General features: G+C 41.3%; 1 pseudogene; it reads right to left on the bottom strand.

Moving 5' to 3' along the window:
- Positions 1 to 16,747: 16,747 nt before the first annotated feature.
- LOC141148069 (uncharacterized) lies at positions 16,748 to 17,368 on the bottom strand (annotated as a pseudogene).
- Between the last annotated feature and the right edge of the window lie 211 nt (positions 17,369 to 17,579).

Raw genomic sequence — 17,579 nt, 5'->3', positions numbered from 1 at the left:
AGGTTACATGTATCATTACCGCTTACTGACTGGCTGCTAGAGGTTACAGCACACAATATGGCTCACTGATTATTTGCTAGAGGTTACAGCACATGACTTCTGCTTGTTGATTGGTTGCTAGAGATTACTGTACATCAGTACTGCTCACAGATTGGTTGCTAAAGGTTACTGGACATACTTACCACTCAATGATTGGTTGCAAGAGATTAGAGCACACCATTACTGCTCATTGATTGGTTGCTAAAAGTTACAGCACATCATCTCCTCACTGCCTGCACATCATGGACTGGGGAGGGGAGGGCACCCATAAATAGACAGAAAACTCCAGATTGTACCAGGGGCATAACTAGAACCTTCAGGGCCCAGGTGCACAAAACCATGATGGGCTCCCCTGACCCCCTCCCCCCTTCCATCTGACCCCCGGGCTTCCAATTTTGGGAGGATGTCCATGGAACTCTGTCTCCCATTTGCCTCGTGGTATGTGCATCCAGCGCAATCATGGCGGCCCTTTATGATGTGATTAGCTGATCACGTGTAGACTCGCTGGGTATCAGTGTTAACTGCCAAAAATGGCAGTAAATTGTTTACACTGATAACCAGTGCTGCCTACCAGTGCCACCTATTAGTGCTCATCAATGTCACCTATTAGTGTCCATCAATGCTGCCTATCAGTGCCGCCAATCAGTGCCGTATTTTAGTGCCGCCTATCATTGCTCATCAATGCTGCCTATCAGTACCACCTATCAGTGCCCATCAATGCTTCCTATCACTGCCCATCAGTGCTGCCTCTCAGTGCTCATCATTAATGCCTATCAATGCTGCATTTCAGTGTAGCCTATCAGTGCTCATCAATACTTCCTATCAGTGCAGTGCATTGGTGACCTACAAAGTAAAGGCATAATGTTCTAGTATGCACCTCATACTAGCACATTATGTAAAACGTATCTGCACATGAAGCCCTTGTTGTCCCTGCTGTAGGCCGCATCCATCTTCACCCGTCTTCCTTTGAGGTCCACGGTCTCCAGCTATGTGACTGGCCAGAGCCGCGTGACGTCACTCCCGCGCGTGTGCATGGGAGCCATTGGTCACGGCACAGGGCTCTGAAGAAACAGTACGGGCGGCCAATCCTTCAGAGCGCATGCGCTGATGACGTCATTGGCAGCGTATACATATCTCCTAAATGGTGCAAGTTTAGGAGATATTTACAGTACGGGCTTACCTGTAGGTGCATACAATCAAGGGAAGTGTACTTCCTCTTTAACCACTTGCCTACAGGGCACTTACACCCCCTTCCTGCCCAGGCCATTTTTCAGCTTTCAGCGCTGTCGCACTTTGAATGACAAAAATTAAATTTTTATCATTTTCTTCACACAAATAGAGCTTTCTTTTGGTGGTATTTAATCACTGCTGGGTTTTTTGTTTTTTACTAAAGAAAAAAAAAAAAAAGAGACCACAAATTTTGAAAAAAACATTTTTTTTACTTAGTTTCTGTCAGTAAATTTTGCAACTAAGTAATTTTTCTCCTTCACTGATGTGCGCTGATGAGGGGGCACTGATGGACACTGATAGGCTGAACTGGTGGGCATTGATGAGGAGGCACTTATGGGCACTGATGAGGCAGGACTTATGGGCACTGATTAGGTGGCACTGATGAGGAGGCACTAATATGCCGTACTTTTGGGCACTGATAGGTGGCACTGATATGTGGCACTGATGAGCACTGATCGGTGGCACTGATGGGCACTGTTAGGTGGCACTGATGGGCACTAATAGGTGGCACTGATTGGCACTGATAGACAGCACTGGTAAGCACTGATAGGCGGCACTGGTGGGCACTGATAGGTGGCACGGATAGGTGGTACTGATGGGCATAGATGGGTGGCACTGATGGGCGACACTGATGGGCATTGATGGACAGCAGTGATGGGCATTGATGGACAGCACTGATAGGTGGCACTGATTGCCATCACTAATGGGCACTGATTGCTGGCACTGGTGGACAATGGTGGGCACTGATTGGTGACACTGTTGGTTCTATATTGTAATCAGTGCCGATGATCAGTGCCCTGATTACATGTTTTGTTGTCCCCTGCAAGGAGATGCCGCTGATCGAGGAGCGCCAATTACCGGCATCTCTGTGTTTACATGTGACCAGCTGTGATTGGACAGAGAGCGAGAGCAGCCGTTCTGGGACACCGTCATATGACGGCGTCCCAGAACGAGAGGCGCACCCCCCCCCCCGTCATTTGACGGTGGGCGGGCGGGTGGCAACTGGTTAATGACCACAGTTGTAGGCTAGACTTTCAAGCATGTCCTTTTACCCCCCCTCCAGTGAGCAGCATTCAGCAGAAGTGATGACCTCAGGGGGGCATGACATACATATGAATGCCGCCTCTATTTGCATATCAACGCCGCCAACCTGCTGCTATTTACATATTAATGCAGGTTATTTACGTGTAAACACAGGGTCTGCAGGTGAGTCATCTGTACACAGCAATAGGGCAGAGCTGGGAAGAATTTGTAGCAGCACTTCACACTGAGATATTTGGACACAGCACGGGACTAAAACTTCAAGGGACAAGGGAATTTAAACTGGGATAGTTGGCAAGTATGAGGCAGCTACTTTGGGCCCCACAAAAATAATGGGGTCCAGGGCAGCTGGCCCTTTTGACTTGCCTTGAAGACGGCCCTGTGTAGAATGGCATTTTTTTAAGAAGGCACATACACTGGAGCACACAGCATTATGGAAGACAGGGGATTGGCTAAAAATCACCAAGTGGGGTTACAACCACTTTAATGTATGGCTTGCCTTACTCTCTCCAAAATTATAAAAAAAAATTCCCTTTAGTTCTATTCTAACAAATAGCTATTCTGTTACCCAGTGCAGTCACATGGTGATGGGAAGAGACCTCATCCCTGTGTAAGGGCTATGTTTAATGCACGGTTACTTCTCCTTGCATTTGAAAAGGAGCCTAGTGGTGGGGGAGCAAAAAAAATGTAAATATAAGCAGACACATAGCTCCCAACTGTCCCTGATTTTGAGGGGCCGTTCCTGATTTGGAGCAAAGGGGTTGATTTACTAAAGGCAAATAAACTGTGCACTTTGCAAGTGCAGTTTCTCCAGAGCTTAGTGACTGTAAATGAGGTAAAGATTCACTTTGCAAAGAATACCCAATCACATGCAAATAAATAAAAAAAAAAAACAGCATTTTTTGTTGCACATGATTGGATGACAGAAGTCAGCAAAGCTTCTGCTTATTTACTAAACTCTGGAGCAACTGCTCTTGCAGAGTGCAACTGCACTTTGCAAAGTGCACCGTCTATTTGCCTTTACTAAATTAACCCCAAAGTCCCTCTGCCCCTTTTTCCTCTTCATTTGTCCCTCATTTTGGTCTGATCTATATAGTTCTATTTATCTTTCAAATAGTGTTTCATAGTACTAAACCTTTCATCAAAATTCTAAATTGCTGCATTTGCAAATTTCAAAAGCCAATATAGAGGAATAGTATTGGTTAACCACTTCAATACCCGCATATAGACGTATGACGTCCGCAGGTGGGATCTCCCATCCTGGGCGGGCATCATATGACATCCTCGGCTTCCCGGCGGTATAGGAGGCACACACGCCCGCCGCGTCACTCAGGAGCCGATGCACATGCCCGGAGGCCGCAATGTCCGTCGGGCTCCCGCAATTGCTGGTGACAGAGCAGGAACGTGGATCTGTGTGTAAACACACAGATCCACATCCAGTCAGCGGAGAGGAGACAGATCGTGTGTTCCTAGTATATAGGAACACCGATCGCTCTCCTCCCCTAGTCAGTCCCATCCCCCTAGTTAGAATCACTCCCTAGGTAACACATTTAACCCCCTTCATCGCCCCCAAGTGTTAATTCCTTCCCTGCCCTGCCATATTTATAGCACTGAATGCTGTATAAATGTCAATGATTCCAAAATAGTGTCAAAAGTGTCCGATCTGTCCGCCACAATGTCGTAGTCATGATAAAAATTGCAGATGACTGCCATTACTAGTAAAAAAAAAATAATAATGATAAAAATGCCATAAATCTATCCCCTATTTTGTAGGCGCTATAACTTTTGCGCAAACCAATTAATATACGCTTATTGCAATTTTTTCCCCCAAAAATATGTAGAAGAATACATATCGCCTAACTGAGGAAATTTTTTTTTTTTAAACTTGGGATATTTATTATAGCAAAAAGTAAAAAATATTGTGTTTTTTTCAAAATTGCGGCTATTTTTTTGTTTATAGCGCAAAAAATAAAGACCGCAGAGGTGATCAAATACCACCAAAAGAAAGCTCTATTTGTGGGGTACAGTGTTGCATGACCGGGCAATTGTCATTCAAAATGTTACAGTGCTGAAAGCTGAAAATTGACCTGGTAGGAGGGGGGTGAAATGCCCTGTATTGAAGGGGTTAAAAAAAAAAAAAAAAAGCTTTTATGGGTTTAACTAATATATTTTTTTTGTGCTTAATTCTCCTTTAACTGGTTCCTGCCCGGCCTATGGCAAGATGACGCTGGCGAAAACCTCTCATCTGCCCTACGACCTGTCACCGGCTGTTTCGCCCCGGACACACCGTTATCCACTGTATACAATTCTGTTGCTAGCTGTGATTGGTCACAGTGATCACATGTTACAGACTGGGCCATGTGATCAGCTGTGGCCAACTACAACTAATCACAACAAAACAAACTATAATGTACTATACAATTTAATTCAGTAAAATGCTTGCTTATAGCAATGAAATTCATTGCCAAATGCAAACATAATGTATATAAAAAAATTAGAAAAAACTGATCACTTCCCCAGAGTAGTACAATGTTACAATGGTAACATTATATTGCTCTAATCAAAGTGTGTTAAAAAAAAAATTGTAAAAAAAAAAAAAAAAAATTAATTAAAAAAAAATATATATTTTTTTTCTTTTTCTTTTTATTCCATATTGTCACTAGTCAGTGTTCCTGATCACCACCACATCAGTTATATGAAGACGCTGTATTGCACTGGTAACAATATGTAAAAAAAAATAATAGAAAAAAATACTTCTACCTCATCTGCCAGCGGAGGACTCTGATAGGCCAGACTGAGTATACCTTTATACCAGTTTTGTTTCTCTACCAGTTTTGCCCGAATGTCAACACTGACAGGGGCAAATACAATTTACAGCTATCATGGATAACATTGCTACGAACTCACATGATTACCATTTATGGAGGCAGGCATTTTAGACTGAGCAGCCCGGGGGGGGGGAGGGGAAGGAGGTTGGCAGCATTCGCGGGGGGCGATTGATGATAGATATGGAATAGATCTATCTATAGCTATCTATCCAATATCTATCTATCTATCTATCTATCTATCTATCTATCTATCTATCTATCTATCTATCTATCTATCTATCTATCTATCTATCTATCTATCTATCCTGGAAAGTGGAAGTGACCTGTGTAGTAGAAGGATATATTATTAGAGAAGTCACATACCTTCACCTCTGAGGGGACCCAGAACAGAATCATTCTGATCCCTGTAATCACGGCCCCCTCTACACGGCTCAGAATGTTCCTTAAATACACGGAGCCAGAGTCACATATCCCGTCACTCATGTCACTCATGGGGGGATCAGTAGGGGATCTAGGAAAAGTCGACCACACTGGAGGTGATCATCAGCTGCGGGGCACATGTGCGAACACGGACATCCTGTTTAGCGGCGGCCTGAGTTGCCATGGATCGGCTTGGTAGGTGGGGAATGTAGAGACTCTTTCCGCTCCTCCCACCACCACCCAGCATATGCAGAACATCAGCAGCCGGCCCTGCATGTCGCTACCCGCGGCCGGCTCTGCATGTCGCACCTGGACATGCAGCCCATCGGCCCGGCCGCTTCGGCCCACCGGGCAAACTCCCGGTCTGCCCTATGGCAAGACCGGGATTGTATGGAAGAAAAGAAAATGTCTTCAATATCCTGGACACACTGGCTATTATGTAATGTTCATTGCACCCTTGATCAGTTGAGTGTTCACTCTAACGAATTTGAGACATATAGGGGTTCATTTACTAAAGGCATATAGACGTTGCTCCAGAGCTTAGTAAATGAGCAGAAGCTCTGCTGACTTTCATCATCCAATCATGTGCAAGCAAAAATGCTGATTTTTTTTTTTTTTTATCTTCCTTGCATGTGATTGGGTATTTTTTGCAAAGTGAAGCTTTACTTCATATACTAACCTCTGGAGCAACTGCAATTTTCAAAGTGCACAGTCTATTTGCCTTTAGTAAATCTACCTCATAATATCCGCATTAAACACTGTAATTATAGCCTCATAGACTTGTATTAGAGAATGAGACTTGTTTGTTTGCTGTGACACTTGTACACTGACTATAGAGTAATTTTGAGGGAAATAGCGTAGAATTCCTATTTTCCTACACTAGTTCTTTACACACGTTACTCTCTACTCTTCAGCCCAAAAACAAGGACCAAAGCTGCTGTATACTTTGTGAGGCCTCGCACACCTGTGGTGCGGGCCCAGTACATAGGAGGGATTCATTACGAAGTGGGCCCTAACATAGGGTCACTGCCACTTAGAAGGGTAGACCATACAACCACCAATCCACTGCTCCGACAGAACCTCCATCACCACTATCACCTCCTCTCACAAACTGGCTGCTCCTCCTGCTTTTTAACTTCTTACTCTCCATCATCCAGAAGTTTAATATGAAGGTTTACACATTGTTCCCTGTTCCCATTAACTGTAGGTATTCACTTTCACTCTCCATACATAGTAAACCCGACCAGGGGATTCATTTAACCATAAATTTCTTTTACTGAATGAAATGGCATATATGTGCAGTTCCTCTTCATCTCCATGTTATAGTTTTCCGTCAATCACATGGGTACTGCAACAGGATAATATTTCTCTCTAATGATTACACTGGACTTGAGCTGTGCTGTGGTGCCCATACCTTTAGCTTGTAATAGTTCCCAATCGATGGTAGCATGACTTGCTAAGTTGCTAACATACCCGCTTCAAGGTCCTGCCAAGAGCTAACCCCGCATCTGTTTGTGTATGATCCTTCTCACTCCAGGCCAAATGTCAGATACACCACAGCGTATCATTCTTAAGTCACCAAACATTAATTCTTTAATACACAATACAAATTACATTGTTTGGCACCTGTCTACAAACAAGCGGTGGGTACAGTGAAAGTCACTCAGGCCAACTTAAGCTTTTAATCTTGGCACCTGTGTATCCCATTGTAAAATTATGTTATAACCTGAGATCTCTGTTAGTATTCTCTGTTAGTATTCTCAATTATAACCATTCAGTAACTACTTGTGCAAGCTATCATTGTATTTACAGTAAAAGGTTTATGAGCCCCAAAAGATGGGAAAGTCGTGTCAGCAGAGGCACCTGAAAGCGAAGGAGAAGCTAAGAAATGGATTCTTCATTGATGTGATATTTACAATGGGTATAGAAAAGAAGCACCCCCGTTGAAAATAATCACATTTTGTTGCTTTGCAGCATAAAATTAAGACAGACACAGTTTTTGTTTTAATCTATCTTTACTGCAACTTATAACATCCAAGTGAAAAATATAACACCAACATGTCAGAAAAAATAAATAAAGAAATTAAAAAACAGAATCACTGAGTTGGAAAAATGATCACCCCCCCGCCCAAAAAAAATGACTTGTAAACTCCACCAGGTCTAGCTAATCACCTTCTCAATGACACAAAAAGCCATTTGACTTTCAACTGTGATCAGCTGTGGTCATTTTGATTAGCTCAGCATGAAAAGAGCTTTCCCGGAGCATTTCAGTCCCTGATAGTGAACCTGAAGCAAACAATCAACTATGGATGGCAAGACACTGTCAAAAGATCCTTAGGATGAAGTTGTAGACAGGCATAAATCAGAAATTGGATAGAAAAAAAATTAAAAAATCAAAGGCTTTATCAAAGTCTAGAAGCACAGTGAAGTCTGTTATTAGGAAGTGAAAGGTATTTGGTACAACACAGACCCTCCCTGAATCAGAACATCACTCCAAATTGGATGAAAGAGCCAGGAGGAAACTGGTCAGAGAGGCTACCAAGAGGCCTACAGCAACTCTGAAGCAGTTGCAGGAATTTATGACAAAGGCTGGTTATTGTATGCATGTGACAACAATATCACAAATCCTCCATAAATGTGGCTTGTATTATACAGGATTTATATAGCACCAACAGTTTGCGCAGACATTACAGTTACAATACAATTTGGCACAAGAGGAATCAGAGGGCCCTGCTTGTTACATTACCTTAATAATTAATGTGCAGTGGTCAATAGGTGAATATGCTAATTTATTTAGCTTTACATTGATTAGTTAATTGTTTAGCTTTATTCGTTTTTTATAGATCATATGAATTGATTGCTACCTAATTGATTATTACCTAAATTATGTGAAAATGTATAATCGTTTTAAGCCAAATTATATATGTTTTTTTGTTTATTATACAGTGTATTAATTTATGTAATATTGTAGTTTACCTGTTTAGTTAAATTGATTACTGAATAAAACCAATAATTAGCATTTCATAATCCCAATAACTCAGTGATATGCCCCATATATTTGTCCTACCTTACTGGTATAGCTGGTATCTTCTACTGTAGCTGTATAATTAATACCCTTCACCTCTGTAATCATGGTAATGGTAAAAATCTACCCAGGGATGCCAATACCCATGACTTATTTTAAAGGAAAAATTTGGACCATATCTTTACTAACGGCCTAAAATATCATAGAAAGTACTAATAAAACCTAAAACAATCAATAGGTAAACAGCATAAAGTATCTACAATAAGTGAACTGCTTTATTTTTTGCATAAAAACTCAAACAATAAATGTTACTAAAATTGAACATGGCTAAATATAGCTTAATGGGTGAGCCTAAAATATAACAGACATGGTGAACTGGTGAAATTCTGGTAGTGGCATGCCTCTGTTCAACAGTGGTAATTACAAGAGACCACCAATATGATACATTTTAGTGGTTATCAACATGCTGCAAGAGGCTACTAAAGGTTGCCAAAACCCTAAAAGGTATCCAGAGGCCACCAACATGCTGAAAGAGATGACTAGAAAACATAAAAGAAGTATTCTGTATTATAAACAATTGACATTTTTATTAGTAAAATTCTTTATTTCATTTTTTTTTTCATCTATTCCATCCTAGAGCTTCCGACTTCTCTATTCTAGCCACTTTCTGTCTAAATGCCATGCACTACAGAGATTGCTACATGGGATGTCTCGGGGCATCTTTTCTGTTGGTGAAGACATTGAACCATGCCTGCATACTGTGTTGTAACAGTTACTTGTCTCCATCAGAAGCTAGTATAACAAGCTGACAACACAGGTGCACAGTTAGGAGACAGGGACAAAGCGCTGTTGACCTATAACAGGAAGTGCCTCAGTAAATACCTTTATGGCAAGATCTTCAGGTATAATTTTAATTAAAGCTGCATATTTTAAAATATCAAAAGTATTATTAAAGCCACATTAACATGTCAAAGCTTGCAGGGGATTTTATTTATTTTTATTTTTTTTATACTTGTTAGAAATTCTGTATATAGCCCTACAGAACAAACAGACAGTTCACAGTCCACATGGGCTTTGCTGCTTAACTGCAGACAGGAAACAGAAACTTTTATTATACAGAGAAAAGACATATGGGTTGATTTACTAAGAAAACCGGGAAGTAATGGTTACTCTACATTTAGTTACTCCCAATTAAGCCTATTAAGACTTCCACTAGGTGAACATATGAGTGAAAAAGAGAGTTAATCCTGGAGAACATGCCTTTGTAAATATGAAATCGGCACATCTGTGCATTTGCAAGGGCCAATTGCTCCAGGGTTTATTATATGGAACTGCAGTGCAGCCACAATCACATGAATGTGAAAAAAATTTTTTATGTGGGATGTGCTCTACCTCATGTGCATCTATTGATGTATATTCCAATTAGTATTCCTAGTTTGTTTTCTTCTTTTGCTAACAAACACAGTTATTAATGAGTATTACAGAGTAATGCCTGCTATTCTGTAAAGTTATATGTATTGAACATTGTTTTTTTATGTTATTTTTTTTTTTATTTAGGTGACTACAAAGCAGTAATTATTTCTGTTTATTCTTTAATCATACTACACTATTATGCAGGTCTCAGCGTACTTAGCATGATGGCTTGGTGGTCTGCTCAGATGTCTCCAATGCACTCAAGTTATGCATTCAAATCCCAGCCAACCTACCACCCACCTGTTTTTTTTTTTCCAGTGCACAAGCAAATTAAAATAAACAAACCCATTATCCAGTGTGTGATGTTTATAATCCCACACCATAATATTATTATACTTACATACCATTGCCTGCATTTGAAGAGTTAATATAATAGAATCACATGGTGTCAGAAGGGGGCAGGGTCACCTGGTTAAGTGACTGGGTGGCCCCACCCATGCCAAAATAACACCTGTCAAAGTAAAGAGACAACAGTCGGCAGGAGCCCTCCCATCAAGGCGGTGCGTTTTGATTTTTTTTGCTATTTTTTCGGGTCCGTCTGGCGCCCTGATTGATTATGGGTGTAAATCGCAGGACACTTTTTAATTTTTTTAATAAAGGATTTGTCAAAAACTTGTTTCTTGTGGTTTATATTTTTTGACACTTTTTTGGTGAATGGGTACAATGTACCCGATACCCCTTCACATAGTGGGGGCGGGATCTGGGGGCCCCCTTATTAAAGGGGGCTTTCAGATTCCGATAAGCCCCCCCGCCCGCAGACTCTGACAACTACTGGCTAGTGTTGTCGGGAAGAGGCCCTTGTCCCCATCAACATGGGGACAAGGTTCTTTGGGGGGAACCCCAAAGCACCTTCCCTATGTTGAGGGCATGTGGCCTTGTATTGTTTCAGGAGGAGGGGGCGCACGTTCGTCCTCCCCCCTATCCTGACCTCCAGGCTGAATACTCGGATAAGGGTCTGGTATGGATTTTGGGGGGACCCCACTCCAACTTTTTTTTTTAATTTTAGCGTGGAGTTGCCCTTAACCACTTCAATACCAGGCAATTTCACCCCTTCCTGCCCAGGACAATTTTCAGCTTTCAGCGCTGTTGCACTTTGAATGACAATTGCGCGGTCATGCAACACTGTACCCAAACAGATTTTTATCATTTTCTTCCCACCAATAGAGCTTTCTTTTGGTGGTATTTGATCACCTCTGGGGTTTTTATTTTTTGCTAAAAAAAAAAATAAAAAAGATCGGAATTTAAAAAAAAAGTTTTTCTTCGTTTTGGTTATAAAATGTTGTTTTCTCCTTCACTAATGGGCGCTGATGAGGCGGCACTGATGGGCACTAATGAGGTGGCACTGATAAGCACTGATGAGTTGGCACTGATAAGGTGGCACTGATGGACACTGATGAGGAGGCACCGATATGTGGAATCGATGGGCACTGATAGGCGGCACTGATATGCAGCACTGATGGGCACTAATAGGTGGTACTGATGGGCACTGATAGGTGGCACTGATGGGCACTGACAGGAGGCACTGATGGGCACTGACAAGCAGCTGTGATGGGCACTGACAGGTGGCTGTGATGGGTACTGACAGGCGGCACTGATTGGCACTAGTAGGTGGTACTGATTGGTACTGACAGATGGCACTGACAGGTGGCACTGATGGGCAGCACTGATGATGAGGTACTGATGAGGTTCTGACAGGTGTTACTGCAGGGCACTGATTGACACTGTCATGGGCACTGATTAGCACTGTGGTGGGTACTAATTGGCACTGATATGGGCACTGATTGGCACTGTGATGGGCACCTACAGCTGTTTCTGATGGGCACCTTTTTGGCAGCTGTGGTGGCACATCTGATGGGGCCGATCGGCTCTCCCTGTCAGCGCGAACCGAGGAATGCCGTTTACCGCCACTTCCTGGTTCATGTGATGATTAGCTGTGATTTGTCACAGCTGATCACATGGTAAGAAGCCTCTTTCAGAGGCTTCTTACCACGATCAAAGATGCGGTGTGTCAGACTGACACGCCGCACTCGCAATCGCCGCACTGCGCGCCCCCGCGGGCGCGCAACAGCCTGTTATCCTTCTGGACATCATATGACACCCAGTCAGGATAACAGAACCACTTCCTGGTCGTCAATCTGATATAGGCCAGCCGGGAAGTGGTTGAAATCTATGCCAGACCCAAAAGGCCTGGTATGGATTTTGGGGGGACCCCACACCAAATTTTGTTAAAAAAAATGTTGGGGTATTTTTTTCTTAATTTGGTGCTTAGAGAGAATTCACATTTAGTTGACATATTTCATGGTTTATCTAGTCCGCAAAAGAATTATTAGAGCCCTGAAATTCAACATTGGAGCAGGGATTTTTTTTTTTGGGGGGTGGGGTTTCTTCCCCCTCCCCCATTACACTTTCTACTTCCATGTGTGCACAATCAAATACTTTTGTATGCAACTAGATTTAATACAGATTTGAAGGGGTATGAATAAGAATGAGCCGAACGCCCCCCTTTTCGGTTCGCACCAGAACTTGCGAACAGGCAAAAAACTTGGACGAACACATGAACATGAAAAATTAAAAGTGCTAATTTTAAACACTTATATGCAAGTTATTGTCATAAAAAGTGTTTGGGGACCCGGGTCCTGCCCCAGGGGAGATGTATCAATGCAAAAAAGGTTTTAAAAATGGCCGTTACCAGGCCCTTTGGGTCTGGTATGAATATTAAGGGGAATGAATTTTGGGGGGACCTCTACGCCATTTTTTTTAAATTTTGGCACAGGGTTCCCTTTAAAATCCATCCAGACCTGAAGGCTCTAGTATGGATGGGGGGGACCAGTACGCCATTTTATTTTTAATTTGGCGCAGGGTTCCCCTTAATATCTGAAGGGCCTGGTATCTACCTGAAGGGCCTGGTATGGACTTTGGGGGGACCCCCATGCAAACCATGCCGTTTTTTTCAATGAGTTTTATCTATATTGCCGAGACCTGACAATTCATTACAGTCGCGATCAGTTGTGAATGACTTTTTTTCCTTTAGAAATGTCATTTTGCTATGGTACTGTTCTAAACACGGGAAAATTGCGCCACTTTACAGGCATACTATAGACACTCCCCAGGCATGATATTTAAAGGAATATTTCATTTTTATTTTTTCACTGCTCCCGGAAAAATGGCAGTTTTTAATTTTTTTTTTGCATTGATACATCTCCCCTGGGGCAGGACCCGGGTCCCCAAACACTTTTTATGACAATAAAAAACTTGAAAAAAAAAGCCTTTAAAATGAGCACTTTTGGTTTTTCATGTTAGTGTCCCATATACTTTAACGGCTTTTGAATTAGCATAATGTTCATTGTTTGCCAAACGTCTGACCAAACAAAGTTCGACCCGAACTTATGCTCGGGCCAAACCGTTCGCCCATCCCTAGGTATGAATAGTTTGCACTTAGAAAATATGTATTTATAGTCTGCAAAAGTCAGACAAAGCAAAAACAAATAAAAAAATCAACTATTTATTTCAACATTAGTATAAACATTTGGTACATTAATGTACTTGGGCCAAAAAACATAAAAGGCATGGAAATGATGCTGCAGCATTTGACAATATAGTTAGAAAGGCTCTGCTCAAAAGAGCTTACAATCTATAAGGGTAGGACACTAAAAATTAGACACATTAAAAAAATCACATTAGAAAAGCAGGTATACAAATCAAGCTAATAACAGGCATGACTAACATTTTTGGTGATCAAAAGTCCTCACCCCCAAACCCCAACAAAGTTACATGGCAGGGATACAAATCAAGCTAATAACAACTGTGACAAACCTTTGTGGTGTACAGAAGTCCTCGCTCCAAACCCCTAAAAAGTTAAATGGCAGGATTATTATAAGCAAAAACAGATAAAATTAATACAAAAGCCAAAAAGGCAGCGCACAAACTACATTGACACACACAGCAGGAATGAAATAGCAGGAACCTTTTCATCTAAACCATTATATAGCAGTTGTAAGCCATATGCCGCATACACACGATCATAATTTCTGACGGGAAATGTTCGATGTGAGCTTGTTGTCGGAAAGTCCGACCATGTGTATGCTCCATCGAACATTTGCTGTCGGAATTTCCGCACACAAATGTTTGTGAGCAGGTTCTCAAATTTTCTGACAACAAAGGAAAGTCCGATCGTGTGTACACAAGTCTGACGCACAAATGTCCACGCATGCTCAGAATCAAGTACAAGATGGACGCGGAAAGCAGAAGGAGCCCAAAGGGTGGCGCACTGGCTATTGAATAGTGTAATTGTTTCTGTCTCTTCATGTATGCCTCAAGTGCTCACTGCTATTCATCAGGAATACACACTCTTTACAAATGAAAGAATGCATCAGCATAGATATGCAGCGTAAACCTCAAAATAACAAATGTCCAAGGCTCTGGCCATGATCAGTGACCCCAAAAATCTCCAAATTAAACTTGCACATTGTTGGGCATGTGGAGGGTACAAAACAGGAAAACTACAACTTTGTGAGGGCTGCTTCAAACAAATTGGTGACAAAGCGCATTCATCATTCATCATCAGCATACAACATTAAAATATGCAGGATCACATCAGACTTATACAGCCATATCTGGCCCAAAACACCACAGTTCTACATTCGGTGCAAACCCACACTTGCTTGATTTATAATGTTATTTCTTGGGGTTCCATTATGTGAAACCCATCAAAAATGTAATCACTGGCGAAAAAGAAACTTTAACACCACAACAGAGGAAGAACATACAAACCTCTAGCCAGGTAGGATTCGAATCAAGAACCTCAGTGCTGCTAGGCAGAAGTGCTGACCAGTTGGTCACTGTGCTACCACATGTATGTAGGCTGCATCTCTGGTGGTGTGGAAACATTCCTAAGTCCCAGGGGTGCAAGTTAATTAATGCAGATGTACTGTGGAAGGCTGGAGAGCCATTAAACAAACTGTTTCTGGCATATGGCATCTGTTTTGAAGGCTGGTTATGGCTGATTACTGTCAGCATGCTGAGAGATAAATAGCTGCCATTTTGTGGGTTTAGGCTTGGTAAGAGGCTGCAATTAGTGCTGGTGGGGAAATCTTAAGGCTGATTATTGTCCTTGCCCATGGAAAACATATGACATGATTTGCAATGTTGGTGGAACCCTCCTACACATAATTACTACATTGAGACAACATTTACGTAAGGATCTAAGTCAGGAGCTATGTTTAACAACAAAGCCAGAACAGACAACTTCTCTACATGAAGTGGAATGTTTGGGATTTGAACCAAGATCTTCAGTACTGCTAGGCAGAAGTACTAACATGGAAGCCACTGTGCTGCCACATGTGGAGCCCTCCTATACAGAAATACACATAAATACTGCATTTCTTTGGACTTATAGGTGGTGTAATTACATTAATCACAAGGTATTCTTCCTGATTTATTCTATGATATTTGGTGGTTCTTGGTGTGTGAGTGTAGCATAGTGATGTTACCCTCTGAATTTTGGGAATGACATTTTATTTCTGATGTTGGTACACATATATTTGGAAATACTGAACAACACACAAAAGTGTGACTCATTTTAAATTTGCATCAGCAATGGTATTGTTTGTGGTTTGTAAAGACACCTGTGTGAGTTTGGGAAAAGATTTTTGTGAGATGAAGAGCAACAAGTGAGAGAGACAGAGAAAAATATATTTTACCAAAACATGAAAACATTCCACATTCTAGCATTCTTAAAAACAAAATAGATTAAGAAGAAGCAACATTGTTGCAAGGACAATTTCTTTGAGAGAAAGATACAGTTCATCCCAACATTAAAAGTACTTATTTAGGGAAGGAAAGAACAAAAACCCTGATGTCCGCACTCCGATGAAATATAAATTCTTTATTAATATCAGTCCATGCAGCAAGGATAGAAGAAAACCCGCTAACGCGTATCACACAGTCATACTTATTTGGGGAAGTTACAATTGTACCATTATAATCAATGGCTGAAACTTGCATTGGGCTACATAGCTCTCATTTTCACTCTCAAAAACGCTTTTTAGCCCAGCGCTAATTTTGGTATTTTTTATTATAATACTTGGTAAAAAAGGCATGGGTTTTAAAATGAGAGTAGTCTGCATGTCTGAGTATACTCAGTTGTGATGGCACATAGTTGTAAAGAGAGGGGGAAAATTTATCTCTTCTCAGACTTTTAAAGGTATTTCGGTGTATATATCACTTTTTAAAGCAGTTTTACAGCAGATTATCCTTAAACAATATGCCACATATTTGAGTATCATCTAGGAGATCATATCATGCGATAAACATTATTTCCATGTGCAATACTCCAGGTTCTAGCAAGAGTAAGGGTTTGGGCGGTATCTGTTTTCTGGGAGCTATAGAACTAGCCTGGTTTTGGCTGTTTTGAGAGTATTTATTCTCCCATTCTCATATTAGCACTATAGTAAATAAACCCCATAGAGTTTACCATAGATGCAGCTACAAACTTATAAACACTGCCATCTACTGGCTGATGTACTCTAGTTGTTACACAAAATACATGAAAATGTATTCCAAAACCCACACTCAACAACTACTCCTTATGTTAGTCCCATTTTGGATCTCAGTTCAATAAATATGTTTCTTGTAAGCAATTTTGTCAAAACATCTGTAATCATGTTATTAGTTTCACAATACATAAGCACAATTACATTTTGTTCAACAAGATCATGAATGTAATTATGTATGACATCAATATGCTTTGTTCTTGCATTGATCTTCTCATTGGTGGCAAGTTTGATACATCTTTGATTGTCCTCATATAAGATTGCAGGCTGGGACACTGGCTCTCCAAGATCTTCAAGCAATTGACATAACCACACAGATTCTTGACTGGCATAGGCAGCAGGAATGTATTCTGTCTTTGTAGAAGACAAAGCTACTGAGGTCTGCTTCTTGTTGGACCAAGAAATAGGACTGTTTTCTAATATGAACAATTAATCACTTGTGGATTTGCGAGTGCTTAGGTCACCTGCCTTACAAGGTTCAAATCACCAACTGCAGACAGCTTCAGACTCAAGACTCTCATTTGTTTGAGATATCTCATGACTCTCTTGATTGATGTTCAGTCTGTTTGATGTGGTTCACTCGCGCGTCTACAAAGAAGCGACATGGTAGCTGCAATGTCTGGATGTGTAGTAGTTGCAGTATATGGCAATGCCCCCATTGTTTGTCTGTAATTATCATTAGTAGGGAGAAGATCCTCATACCCTTCCATTTTTAGGTATGCTGTGTCCATGGGAGTACTTGCTTCTTTGGCTTCAGTCATGCCAAATTGCTGAAGCACTGCCTCAAATTTAGATTTCTGATTTAACAGGAAGTTACCAGCTTCTTTACGCTGTACGTTAAAAGTCTCCAAATTCTGGTTAAGCACTGCAGTCAACTTTGCAACTTCCTCATCCTTTTTGTGAGCAACAATCAAGTCATCCACATAAAGTAAACAATGCATATATTTACAATGTACACATTTTGAGTATAGG

The sequence above is a fragment of the Aquarana catesbeiana genome, linkage group LG06, assembly GCF_042186555.1.
Source record: "Aquarana catesbeiana isolate 2022-GZ linkage group LG06, ASM4218655v1, whole genome shotgun sequence".
Taxonomy (NCBI): Eukaryota; Metazoa; Chordata; class Amphibia; order Anura; family Ranidae; genus Aquarana; species Aquarana catesbeiana.
The sequence above is the reverse complement of the archived record's forward strand: the minus strand, read 5'-3'. Positions and strand labels throughout refer to the sequence as shown.